Genomic DNA, 11,994 nt, shown 5'->3' on the forward strand with positions numbered 1-11,994 from the left:
TAGAAATAAAGGACTGACTTCTTCAGTGGGGTAAAGGAAGGGTAATCCCATCTTTTGCCTCTCATTTCAATCAGGGGCAAGAACAAAGACCTTACCACTTCATGATCTCCACCTTCACTTCTTACTACTTTCCTCCTTGCTCATTCACAGCAGACTAACCTCAGTTATTCCTTGAATATGTCAAGCACATTCTTAACCTAGACACTTTGCCCTTGCTACTCGCCTTTGCTTGGGATGCTTTCCCTTCAGATCTGTTCATGGCTCTCTCCAGCACATCCTCAGGTCTCTGCTCGAGTATCATCTTATTAAACAGGAGTTATCTGACTAACCTATCTAGTAGCATCCCCTTCTTCCTGTTTTTTTCTCACTGTTCCCTTTGACTGCTTTATGTTTGCTTATTCTTTCTATCCCACCTGTCAAATTATATATTTGTTTATAGTCTGTCTCCTTCCACTAGAATGTAAGCTCCACAAGGGCAGGGATTTGTTTTGTTTGCCCCCATGTTCTCAGTGCTTAGAATGGTATCTGGAAAATGATGCTGATGCTTGATAAATATTGGTTGAATGAATAAAAGAATCTGCTTTAATCCTTGGCCCTTCAATGTATAGGTTTTCCCCCTGTAATATACTTAATTCTTCTGTGGCACATGGGAATATATTTGTCATTCAGCCTTAGTAGTTATTTATTTTTATAGAATATTTTATAAAAGTGAACTTAAACAAATTAAATATAATTTAGGGTATATGTGAAGGTTTTGTATGAAGTTGGTTAATGAAATTTGCTCCTGGACTTTTCAGAGTATATACTTTTAATTTTGGTTTCTGTGTTTTTCTACTCATCATACTCTGTTAGGTAGACAAAGATAAGGACCAAAATAAGATATATATTCAACTCTTAATTATCCATCCTAATGAACAAGCTACTTGCTCGAACTATTTTGCTCATGTTTGTTTTTATACTTTCCCTGAGTTAAAGAGGATAAATGTTTTGGTTGAGAAAATTTGGTTATAGGCAATATAGGGGAAAAATGTAAATAAGAAAAAATGGGCTTTATAGCAGATGGTTTTGTTAGTATCTGTTCAGCTTAATGATGCCTAAGAATTTGAAAGCAAGATTTGCTATGGATCATGTTCCTCTTATTTTATTCTCCTACTGCACTTCCTTGGTTTCTTCCAACAAAAATAGATAATTAAGAGTTTTCTATACAATAACAGACAAAAGAATTACTATCCTGCAAATATATCTAATGACTAAATATGCATTATTTAGAAAAATCAGTACAAATGTATTTATGTTAACTAAGTATGTGTCCCAGGAAAATGCATGTTCAGATAGAATAGGTCTTTTTCATCCCATTATTTGGAAAATCTTGATAAGAAAAATAAGATTCTATAAGAAACTAGAACTATAAGGAAAAAAGGATGTATTCTATGTAGAAAAGAGCATGAGAAAAGATTTGGATATAGGAGAACCGTGGTCCTATAAAGGGGTTCTGGAAGTTAACCAACACATTGTGGGCCCTCAAAATGCATCAGACCATCTTTGTGCAGTTAGCATGCATTTATTCACTTATTTTTCATTTTGTTATCAGACATTACTGAATGCCCACTATGTGCCAGTTTTGTTTGTTCATTGTTTGTTTTTGTATTTAAGAATACAAAGTTGAATGAACAATAGGGTTCTACCCTCAAGTTGCTTACAGCCTACTTCAGAAGAGAACTGTATCAATCAGTAAGTATAAGGAGTTGCTCAGAAATCTATACAAGATTATGGGGAAGTGGTAGAGTTCACCCCAGAAGAGAATTATCAATCAAGCTAGGATGAGTTTGTTTGACGGGAGCATCATGTAGTGGAATCCAGGAAAGACTCAAGGAAAATATCTTGCATGTCAAGTAAGAGTTGGAATGATGTTAAAAAATTAATCAGTGCAAGAAAAAAATAGATACTTTGGACATCATCAAAATTAAAAATGGAATGGGAGAAGATATTTGCAAATGACATCTGATAAAGGGTTAGTATTTAAAATATATAAAGAATTTATAAAACTCAACACCCAAAAAACAAATAATCCAAATTAAAAATGGGCAGAAAACACGAATAGACATTTTTCCAAAGAAGACATCCAGATGGCCAGCAGACATATAAAAAGATGCTCAACATCACTCATCATCAGGGAAATACAGATCAAAACTACAATGAGATAGGGATTAAGGAGTGCACTTGTGATGATCACTGGGTATTGTGTGTATGTGTTGAATCACTATATTGTACACCTGAAACTAATATAACACTGTAAACTAACTGGAATTTAAATAAAAACTTACAAAGACTGCTTCAAAGGATGCCATTAAGAAAGTGAAAGATAACCCAAAGAATTGGAGGAAATTTGTGCAAATCATTTCTCTGATAAGGGATTTGTATTTAGAATACATAAAGAACTTAAAGAATTTAAAAAATGGACAAAACATCTGAATATACATCTCTGCAAAGAAACGTACAAATGGCTAATAAGCACATAAAAAGATGCATAATATCATTAGCTATCAGGGAAATGCAAATCAAAACCCCACTGAGGTAATACTTTTTACCTATTAAGATACCTATAATCAAAAAGACAGATAACAAGTGTTGGCAAGAAGTAGGGAAATTGGCATTATATTCACAAATTCTACTCACCCAAGGGGAGGGGATTATACAGGGCCCGTCTACGAGGCAGTGGGAATCTTGGGGATCATCTTAGAATTTACCTACCACACTTACTTTCACTCTGTCTAAATGTTTCTTTATCCTTTTGTTCTACTTACTGGGAGATTTTGTTCAACTTCATCTTCTAAAACTTCGGTTGAGGGTTTTCAAAATTTTAGCAATTTAACTTCTCAGGGTACTTTCATGTTTTGTGAGTGTTTAAGATATTTTTTCTCAGTATCTATATTTATTTTAGAGAAAGGGTGAGAGGAGGGGCAGAGGGAGAAAAGCTTCAAGCAGACTCCATGCTGAGTACAGGGCCTGATGTGGGGCTCAATCTCAGGACCCCAAGATCATGACCTGAGCCAAAATCAAGAGTCAGATGCTTAATCAACTGAGCCAGCCAGGCGCCCCTAAGATAATTTTTAAATCTAAGATAACTTGTATGTAATAACCTGTCTTTATCTCTCTGAGGTTAATTATAGTTAAAAGTTTTTTTTATTCTGTACTTTGCATCAACTATTTCCACATTATTTGTTTTGTCTTGTTTTTTTAACCCGTTTGTATTTTTTTTTAAAGATTTATTTATTTATTTATTTTAGAGGGAGAGAAAGAGCGCGGGGCGGGCAGGGAGCGGCAAGGGGAGAGAGAGTCTTAAGCAGACTCTGAACATCTCACGACCCTGAGATCATGACCTGAGCCGAAACCAAGAGTTGGCCCCTCAGCCAACTGTACCATCCAGGCACCGCACCCCCCCCCCCGCCCTTTTGTATGTTTTAGCCTGTCTTTCATGTTGGAGATGGTCCTTAAATGTTTGGTGATTCTTGACTGTTGACTCATATTTAGAAGAGAATTACAGAGAACATGATGAGAGTCTCTGCAGGTTTATATTCTGGTTGGTTTTACTATATAGTAGTTGTACAGGGACCCAGCTGTTCTGTTAGGGAACTCAGAAATGCGAACTGCTGTAGTTTCTTTAGAGAAGAATCCTCCAACCTCCCGCAGAGACAACTTACTGTCAGCATTCTGGAAGCTGAATTGAGGGAAGGGTCCTGGGTTCCACAGTTCAGCATGTAGATTTTCATTTAATCCCTCATCCCTGGGCATAGCTGAGACGCAGCTGTTTTAATATCTCAAGTTAGTAAATCAGTCTTCAGCCAAGGAGGCCCCTGATGACATGGGTTGAGGATGGTCATCTTGGGCTCTAACTTTCTAATAAAGACTCAATCTTTCTGTTTCAGCCACACTACAGGAAGATTAGTGGGGCATAAACTTGTACCATTTAGGGGCTTTCCTTTAAGAAAAAGAATGCAAAATTAATTCCTGGGCTTTGGTAGAGCCTGTGTGAGACAATAAAACTTCATTGACTTCACTTTTCAGGTTTCCTTTCACAGGTAGCAGAGCCTTCAATTTTGCAATGTTCTGGGTGATGAGCTGAGTTCTGGGCGGCTACTTAAATCTCTGCTCAGCCAAATCAGTTTCACTTGTCCAGGAGCCTTCTACCTCCAGTTATTTTGTTACCATCTCTTCCTCTCCTATTATTTTTCTGTTGTTGTCTTTTTTCTTGTGAGCTTTTAGGAGGGAGTAAAGAAAAACAAGAGTGTTTAATTTGTCAAGTTTAACCAGAGCTTCTGTGAACTCACTGTGGAGTTGGAAGAAATCTGAGAAACCATCTAGCTCAGGGGTGCCTAACCTGGATTTTAAGGAGGTTTGTGAACCTTCTCCATTCCAAATTGCATGCAAAATTTTGTTGGAACTGTTTGTGTTTATTTTTCTGGGGGCGGGGGGGGGGGGGGCGGGGAGGAAGATGTGTAGCATTCACCAGATTCTCCAAAGTTAACATTCCTTGATATTCACAGCTGGGGAAACTGCTTAAGAGTGATGAATGTCAGACAACTCGTTGATTCTGTGTCTGACAATAAAAAAACCTTGATTTTTAGTAGAGAGGTCCCTGAAGGGAAGAAGAATGTTTCAAGTGATGAGCTTTCTGACTCTGGTTTTTCCTCAGTACACTCTAGTCCTCTCTCTCTGGTGTATAAATATGGACACATGTAAGATCTTTGCTCTTGCCTAATGGAGTGCCTTCTCCCTCATTTAATGATAGTTTTGTCCTCCCTTGTGAGGAAGAGTCATTTTCCTTGATAGAATGATGTCCATGGTTGTAAATAAATTAGGGAGATTTCAACTTGCACCTTAACTGTGTTTTTCTTAGGTTTAGCCATTCTGGGAGGTCTTTGTCTTGGGATCCCCTGAATTCACAAGGCCTCTAGGAGTCCACCTGCATAGCAACCTGAGCAGCCTGCTTAGCAGTGACTCATCAGAAAGGAATAAGAGCTATAGGCAGCCTGGAGTTGGTGGGAAGGGGTAATTTTGGGGCACCACATCGAGGCAGTCTTCATTCAGCTCATGCTCTGTCCAGTTTCCATGGATCCTTGTCTGAGTGCTAGGGAGAGCCTATAAGTAAAATCTCAAAGGAATATTTTCTTTTCTTTTTTTTTTTTTAAAGATTTTATTTATTTACTTGACAGAGAGAGACACAGCGAGAGAGGGAACACAAGTAGGGGGAGGGGGAGAGGGAGAAGCAGGCTTCCCGCCAAGCAGGGAGCCCGATGCGGGGCTCGATCCCAGGACCCTGGGATCATGACCTGAGCCGAAGGCAGAAGCTTAACGACTGAGCCACCCGGGCACCCCCTCAAAGGAATATTTTCATGAAAACCTCTGGAACATTGGAAGAACAAAAGCCTTGCTGCTTTGGGATTGTATAACACTTTAAAACTGAGATTATGAAAAGTTATTCCCTACTTTGGCGGAGCTGTGACACAATGTGTATTTTTCAACAACTTCAACCTTTCTATGGCAAGGGTGAGAGTCTCAAGGGCTTGGCAGTCATCATAGGCAACCAGGAAAGCAGCAAAACAGTGTTTGTTGTTTGGTAGCTGAGAGAATTGTGACCGTCATTGCTTATGAGATAGCTCCTGGGGAGGAGAGGGGGCATTTGGGGTGTTGAAATGTTTAGGCATTCCTATTGCAAGCCTCTTACTTGGTTGAGGCAGGGGAAACATGAGACACCTGCCATGTGTTAGGATACCTATAATGAAGGGAAGGGATATGTCTTTTTGTGTTTTGAATTTCAGGTATGCTATTTCATTAAAAAAATCTGTAGTCAGAATGATCTCCAACTATTGTTGAACCTTCAAGTTCTAAGATGATAGGATTAAAATTTCACCAAAAAGATTATGTGATTTGCATGTGGATCATATTCCACAGAGGTAAGGCTGCCAAGAAGTCATCATATGGCATTATCTGGAGATAGACTCTCTAAGTCTTCATGGGAATCAGTAAGGAGGTGTGAAGTGTGAGGACTGTGGGGCTGTGTCCCCCACAACATATAAATGCTGATGATCAGCGCTCCTTCCTATGTGATGCCAACGTTGGCCCTCTCTGGGGGGATTAGCATATTGATTGGCCCTCTGGATGGCAGTGACCTTCCCAGTGGGAGAAGTCTGGCTAATCCCTTAGTTTCTCTGACAGCAGGTCCGGAAGGATCCTGTTGCCAGGAATCGAAGGTACTTGTTACCTTGACAGCAGGACTGCAGCATGCTTGCGTCTCTCCTGGTCCCCGTGTGATCCTTTGCTGTGACGCTTGTGTGTTTATACCTGTGCAAGACTCAGGAAGGTGGGGACAGCCCACGTGTGTCCCATATGCCCTTTTCGGGAGGCTGGGCCCGCTGGGGTCAGGGTGTGCTCTGTCTTTGCTGCTCTCTCAGTCATCAACAGATGGGACCACTTAGCCAGAGGGGGACCTCTCAGAGAAGACAGCATGATTCCTGATATGGGCAAAGGGCTGGGTAAGTAAGCGTATTTACACTTTCAACAAACCACCCAGCTAACATGCTTTGCAACACGGGGCACATGGAAAACGATGATCGTCTTCCCTTTCTGAGTGGCCATCAGCATCGTCTCCCGTGTTTCCACCACCCCGGTCTTTCTCACTGGATTATTTCCTTCCTTTATGTATTCAAATGCTTTATACATTGCGTCGTGGCTTTTAAGTGTTCGGAGGTGAATTAGGGGACGTTTTTAGATGGGAGGCTGTCTCTGTGGTCACTGTTACTGCTCCGCTCCTCGTCATCTCAGCTGGATTTAATATAGTTAGTTGGCCCTGCTGCAAGGATGCTCATCGCTCATCTTTTAGCTCAGGCTTCAGACGACATTCCAGCTTTTACACAAAGTTCCATTTAAAACAGGCTCCAGTATTACCTGTTTCTCACTGTGTATAATTAAGAGATTGTCACCATGACAAATTCTTAAGTGGATATATTTGATCCTTTGCAGTTTCTCCCTCGCTCCCCTCCCCCTTCCAATCCCTTGCCTAATCAAAAATCCTCTTAGAAGATTCCATATCTTAGAGGGATGCAAAAACACTGGGCAGAATACTCTAATTCAAACTTGTGTTTTATATTATTACGGTTTTTCTCCCCCCTCTGAAGCACAAAAGCCTTTCACAGACATGCTGTCTTTTGCAGCAGCTGGTTAGGGTGACTTGAGCATCTCAGCACTTCCCGCCCTGGGAGCACAAAGCATTCACATCTCGATTGCGCCCCCCAACCAACCCGTTAGGGTTCCTGTGGAATTCTCCTCCTCCATGTACTTGTGGAAATTCCCCCACAAGATGCTTTTCATCTGTTCACGCGGAGTCCGGGCTACAGCTCGCGACGGGGCTTCCCAAGCTGGGTTGCCAAAGCCGCCCCAACTAGAACCCTGCTGTTGCTACTGCAGTCTGGCTGCAGATCCCGGTGGAAGGCTTGCTGCTGCCGCCTCGTTGGTGCCAGCACGCCACAACGCCGCCGTCCCCGCCTTGCTGTGGCTCTTCTCCCAGGCACCTCAGCCAATGACGCTTCTGCAGAGTGAGGAAAAGAATACTTCCTTGCTGTACATTACAGTGAAGACAAGGGGTTCTAGAACGGGCTTGGTTAGCCTCAAAGCCCGATGAGTTAGATACACGGTGCTTTCTTCTGAGCTGAACTGCACTGCTTCTGCTACAGCCAGAACTTCCACCTGGAGCTAATCTGGTTGGAACTCTGATGTTGCAGCTCCTTTGAGCCTGGTAAGCTGGGACTTGGCTGCCACCACCGCCTTGGGATCCCTGCTATTATCTTGGCCAATTCTGTTCTTGAGAAGGAAAAATAAAATGTTTCTTCCATCAATTTGGGGAATGGTGGGAGTTCTTGTGCCCCAAAGTTCCTAAGTTGTGAGCCAGCTGTTAATTCATAGGTGCAGGGCTCTAACATGCTGCTGGAATGCCTGGGTCCCTCTGGGTTCTGTTCTCAGCTTTGTTTCAGATATTTTAAAACAAATACAATGTTACAGAAATGGTCAAGGTCCTGTACTTACTTCTCCATAGCCCCTAACTCCCTAAATCCCCCAGAAGTAAGCATTCCTGAAGTAGATTTTTTCCTTCCCATCTGTGTTCTAAGCATTTTGTTTATATGTGTGTATCCATATCAATACATAATATAATTTAATGGGTTTAAAAATAATTAAATGTATGATATTATTCAGTAAATAACATAATCCAACTTGATTTCAAACTAGATTTTTCAGATTTTTTTCCATATTGATACATTAGATGTAATTCATTTATTTTAACTATTATAGTGATTATCTTTGAGAATATATCACAACTGGATGTATACATCTCTCAGTTGATAGGCCATATGGCTACTTTGAAGAAGAAGCTCCCTTTCCCATTCTTCCAACTTTTGCCTTATTACCTCTAAAATATTTCATTATTACTTCTGATTCTGATTATTGGCTTAGTTCTAGAAGTCTTCTTATTTGGCTCCAGTGTTGGAGGTAAATTGATATCTGAATTGAAAGACATGTCAATTTATGGACAAGAAAGGAGTACAAAGTTATAAGCTCTGAAATGATGATTTAAAGATGCTCCCAGGGGAATGCCTAGCTGGCTTAGTCAGTAAAGCATGCGACTCTTGATTCTTGGGGTTGTGAGTTTGAGCCCCACATTGGGTATAGAGATTACTTAAAAAAAATATTGGGCGCCTGGTGGCTCAGTCAGTTAAGCATCTGCCTTTGGCTCAGGTCATGATCTCAGGGTCCTGGGATCCAGCCCTACATCAGGGTCCTTGCTCAGTGGGGAGCCTGCTTCTCCTTCTCCCTCTACCCCTCCCCCAGTTTGTGCTCTCTCTCACTCTCTCTCAAATAAATAAATAAAATCTTTTGCAAAAAATAAAAATAAAAAAATTAAGTTGCTCTAAGGGTTTATATGAAATTGGTATAGATGCTGTAACTGGGATAGTGGAGCATGTGTGATTTTAGCAATTCTTTCTAACCTCTAAAAACTCTCTAAACCTCAAATCATGAGTAGCTTATAGAGTTGTTTTGGGTATTAAATGAAATAATTCATATAAGGCTTGTAGTGAGTGGTTAGGGTAAGTATTCTGTTCATCTTCAATATGAGTAATGGTTATTAGATTACTTGAATGCAGATAACCTTTATTTTGTTAATGGGGTCTATAGATATTTACTCTGTCTCTTGGCTAGAGCTGTCTATGTGTGTGTTCAGGGAGGGATGCAGAGGGAGTAACTGAAAAGCTCTTATAATCTTAAACCTAGGGGCGCCTTGGTGGCTCAGTCGTTAAGCATCTGCCTTTGGCTCAGATCATGATCCCAGGGTCCTGGGATCGAGTCCCGCATCGGGCTCCGTGCTTGGCAGAAAGCCTGCTTCTCCCTCTCCTATTCCCCCTGCTTGTGATCCTGCTCTTCGCTATCTCTCTGTCTGTCAAAAAAATAAATAAAATAAAAAAATCTTTAATCTTAAGCTTATATGGAAGAACCCGCAACTTATGCTTCAAAAGGAAGATAGACTTTTGGATGTGTTGAGAATTCTGTATTAATTCAAGGGAGTTGTTCAATATCCTAACATCTTCTTTTTTTTTTTTTTTTTTTTGAGAGAGAGAGGATGCACGCGTAGTGTTGGGGGGAGGGGCAGAGGGAGAGGGAGAGAATCTTGAGCAGGCTCCATCTCCATGCCCAGCTTGGAGACCAGTATGGCCACTATCTCAGAACCCTGAGATTACGACCTGAGCCGAAATCAAGAGTCAGGTGCTTAACTGACTGAATGACCCAAGTGCCCCTGTCCTAACATCTTTTAAGAGCATTATCAATAAAGGGATGTAGATACTGTGTTGAAATATATTCTATAAAGTAACTTCAATAATTCCATGACACTAAATATAATCTAAAATGGTCTTTTCATATGTATGCTTTAAATGCTTTAACTTATTGGAGGCCTCCGTGCACTCAACTCTTATGTAAACCCACCTCTAAATGAAAATGTTTATTAGAAAACAAACGTGCATATATGCAAATAAAAGTAGGGATGGGCCATCAGATTTAGAGGGAAACTTTGTCTTTGAGGGATTTCAGTTACTCCATCTTCATTCTCATACAGCCTGTGTTATGTTACTCCTCCTTGAAGACATTATTCATCCAAACACACACAAATGCTGTTGAAAGAGGTAAGGTTTGTTCTTTGCTCAGAAAAATGCTAAGGCTAAAGTAGGATGGGAAACTCTTCAGAGTGGTTTTATCGTCCCAAGTCTCAAATAAGTAGTAGGGGTTATGCAGAGTTTGGTTATTTCAAATGGCTCTACTAAGACAAGTGACTATAACGATTGTACCCAGAGACACGGAAACAAATGGTGCCAAATAGGGGTGTTGAACACAAGGAAAATTCACACAGAAGGCTCTTCATGTGAAAATATTTTAAAGAGTAATACAGTAATCCTGGGGATAAAGTGGGCTGTTGGTTTTGTCCCAAACTTCCAAGCAGCCAGCAATGGGTCATGGCATTCTCATAGTCTGAATTCCTATTCTCTTTATTCGGTGGGCATTCTAAAAATTTCAGTTCTTTCACAGGGACAGAAAATACAGAGAGGTATGGGCTTTAGGAAATATGGCATGTCTGTGTCAGGATCTGACTCCTAATACTTGCTTTGTACCCATTTTCAAAAACTGCATGCATTATGCTAAGACTTTCCTCTCTCGAATATAATAATGTCTGTAATAACAATTAAGATAACATGAAGTTTTTTTTTTTACTTCATTTGTACAATAACTAGTAAATCTTTGGGGACTATATATGGACTATATGTAGAACTACTTGGTAAGGCAATATAGAGATGATTTTCATTAAGGGATACAAGATAATGTAAACATATAAACAGTATTGGGCAGTCTGTTAAATAAGGATAATCTGGCCACAGTTTCTTTCTTTTTTTTTTTTTTTTTGAGAGAGGGAAAGAAAGAGAGAGATCAGGGGGAGGGGCAGAGGAGGAGGGAAAGAATCCTTAAGTAGACTCCCTGCTGATCATGGAGCCCAACATGGGGCTCTATCTCAGGACCCTGAGATCATGACCTGAGCAGAAACCAAGAGCCAGATGCCCAACTGACTGAGCTACCCAGGCCCCCCTGGCCACAGTTTCTATGCTTCAATTCATTTTAAGTATGAATTTTTCTTAGAGAATTCAAATTCTTATGATTGATGAAATTCAATACATTTTTATTTCTATATATTTCAATAGCATTTCATTTTTCCTACATTTTTCTTAGAGGGACTTTTTCATTTTGATTAACATCCTAAAATGAATATTTGTATTTATATATTTCAAATCTCAGTAAGAGATTAGGAGTAGATAGAAGTTCCTGCAGAGTTTTACTTAGACATATTTCCTATATATTTTCAAGAAAGAAATAATTGATTTTCAGTATTTTGTCAATGAAGGGAAATTTGCCCATCATATTACCTCAGCAATAAGAGTGCAGAAATCTAAAAATAGAATGCCAAGAACAGACCCTGAAAGAGGGTCAAGAAAAGGAATGAAGAGATTCTTAGATTGACTTAGGTATCATGAGTTACTATACTCTCAATGAAAAATTTTATATTACTTGAGATTCATCAAATAATTGTTATTTTTCTTCTTACAGATACCCATACCTGCTTCATAACTGCCTCCGGCTATAAACCTCAACACCGATGCTTGACCTGTTGTAAGTCAGAAAGTCATACATATATGGAAAAAAAACAGCTTTGCATTTTAACCTTTGTCCTATCTTTACTTAAAAAAATTGGGGTGCCTGGGTGGCTCAGTCAGTTAAGCATCCTTCTCTTGATCTCAGCTCAGGTCTAATCTCAGGGTCGTGGTTAGGGACAGAAAAGCCTTTTCTGTGTCTGTAAGCAAATGTCTGACCTTGTTCTGAATTGATAAACTGCATAGGTCTAGCTTT

The 11,994-nt window shown here is 40.1% G+C and overlaps 1 protein-coding gene across 1 annotated transcript in view; it reads left to right on the forward strand.

The window, feature by feature from the left end:
* The window catches only part of DCK (deoxycytidine kinase), a 61,331-nt gene extending 49,618 nt beyond the window's left edge, over positions 1–11,713 (forward strand). Inside the window, exon 8 of the transcript XR_010409415.1 lies at positions 11,695–11,713. The gene's annotated coding sequence lies outside the window, so the exon portion shown is untranslated. The remainder of the gene's footprint in view (positions 1–11,694) is intronic.
* The last annotated feature ends 281 nt before the right edge of the window (positions 11,714–11,994 follow it).

This window comes from Mirounga angustirostris, unplaced genomic scaffold, assembly GCF_029215605.1.
Source record: "Mirounga angustirostris isolate CCGP_5_RB_7025 unplaced genomic scaffold, mMirAng1.0.hap1 SCAF_2, whole genome shotgun sequence".
Classification (NCBI taxonomy): domain Eukaryota; kingdom Metazoa; phylum Chordata; class Mammalia; order Carnivora; family Phocidae; genus Mirounga; species Mirounga angustirostris.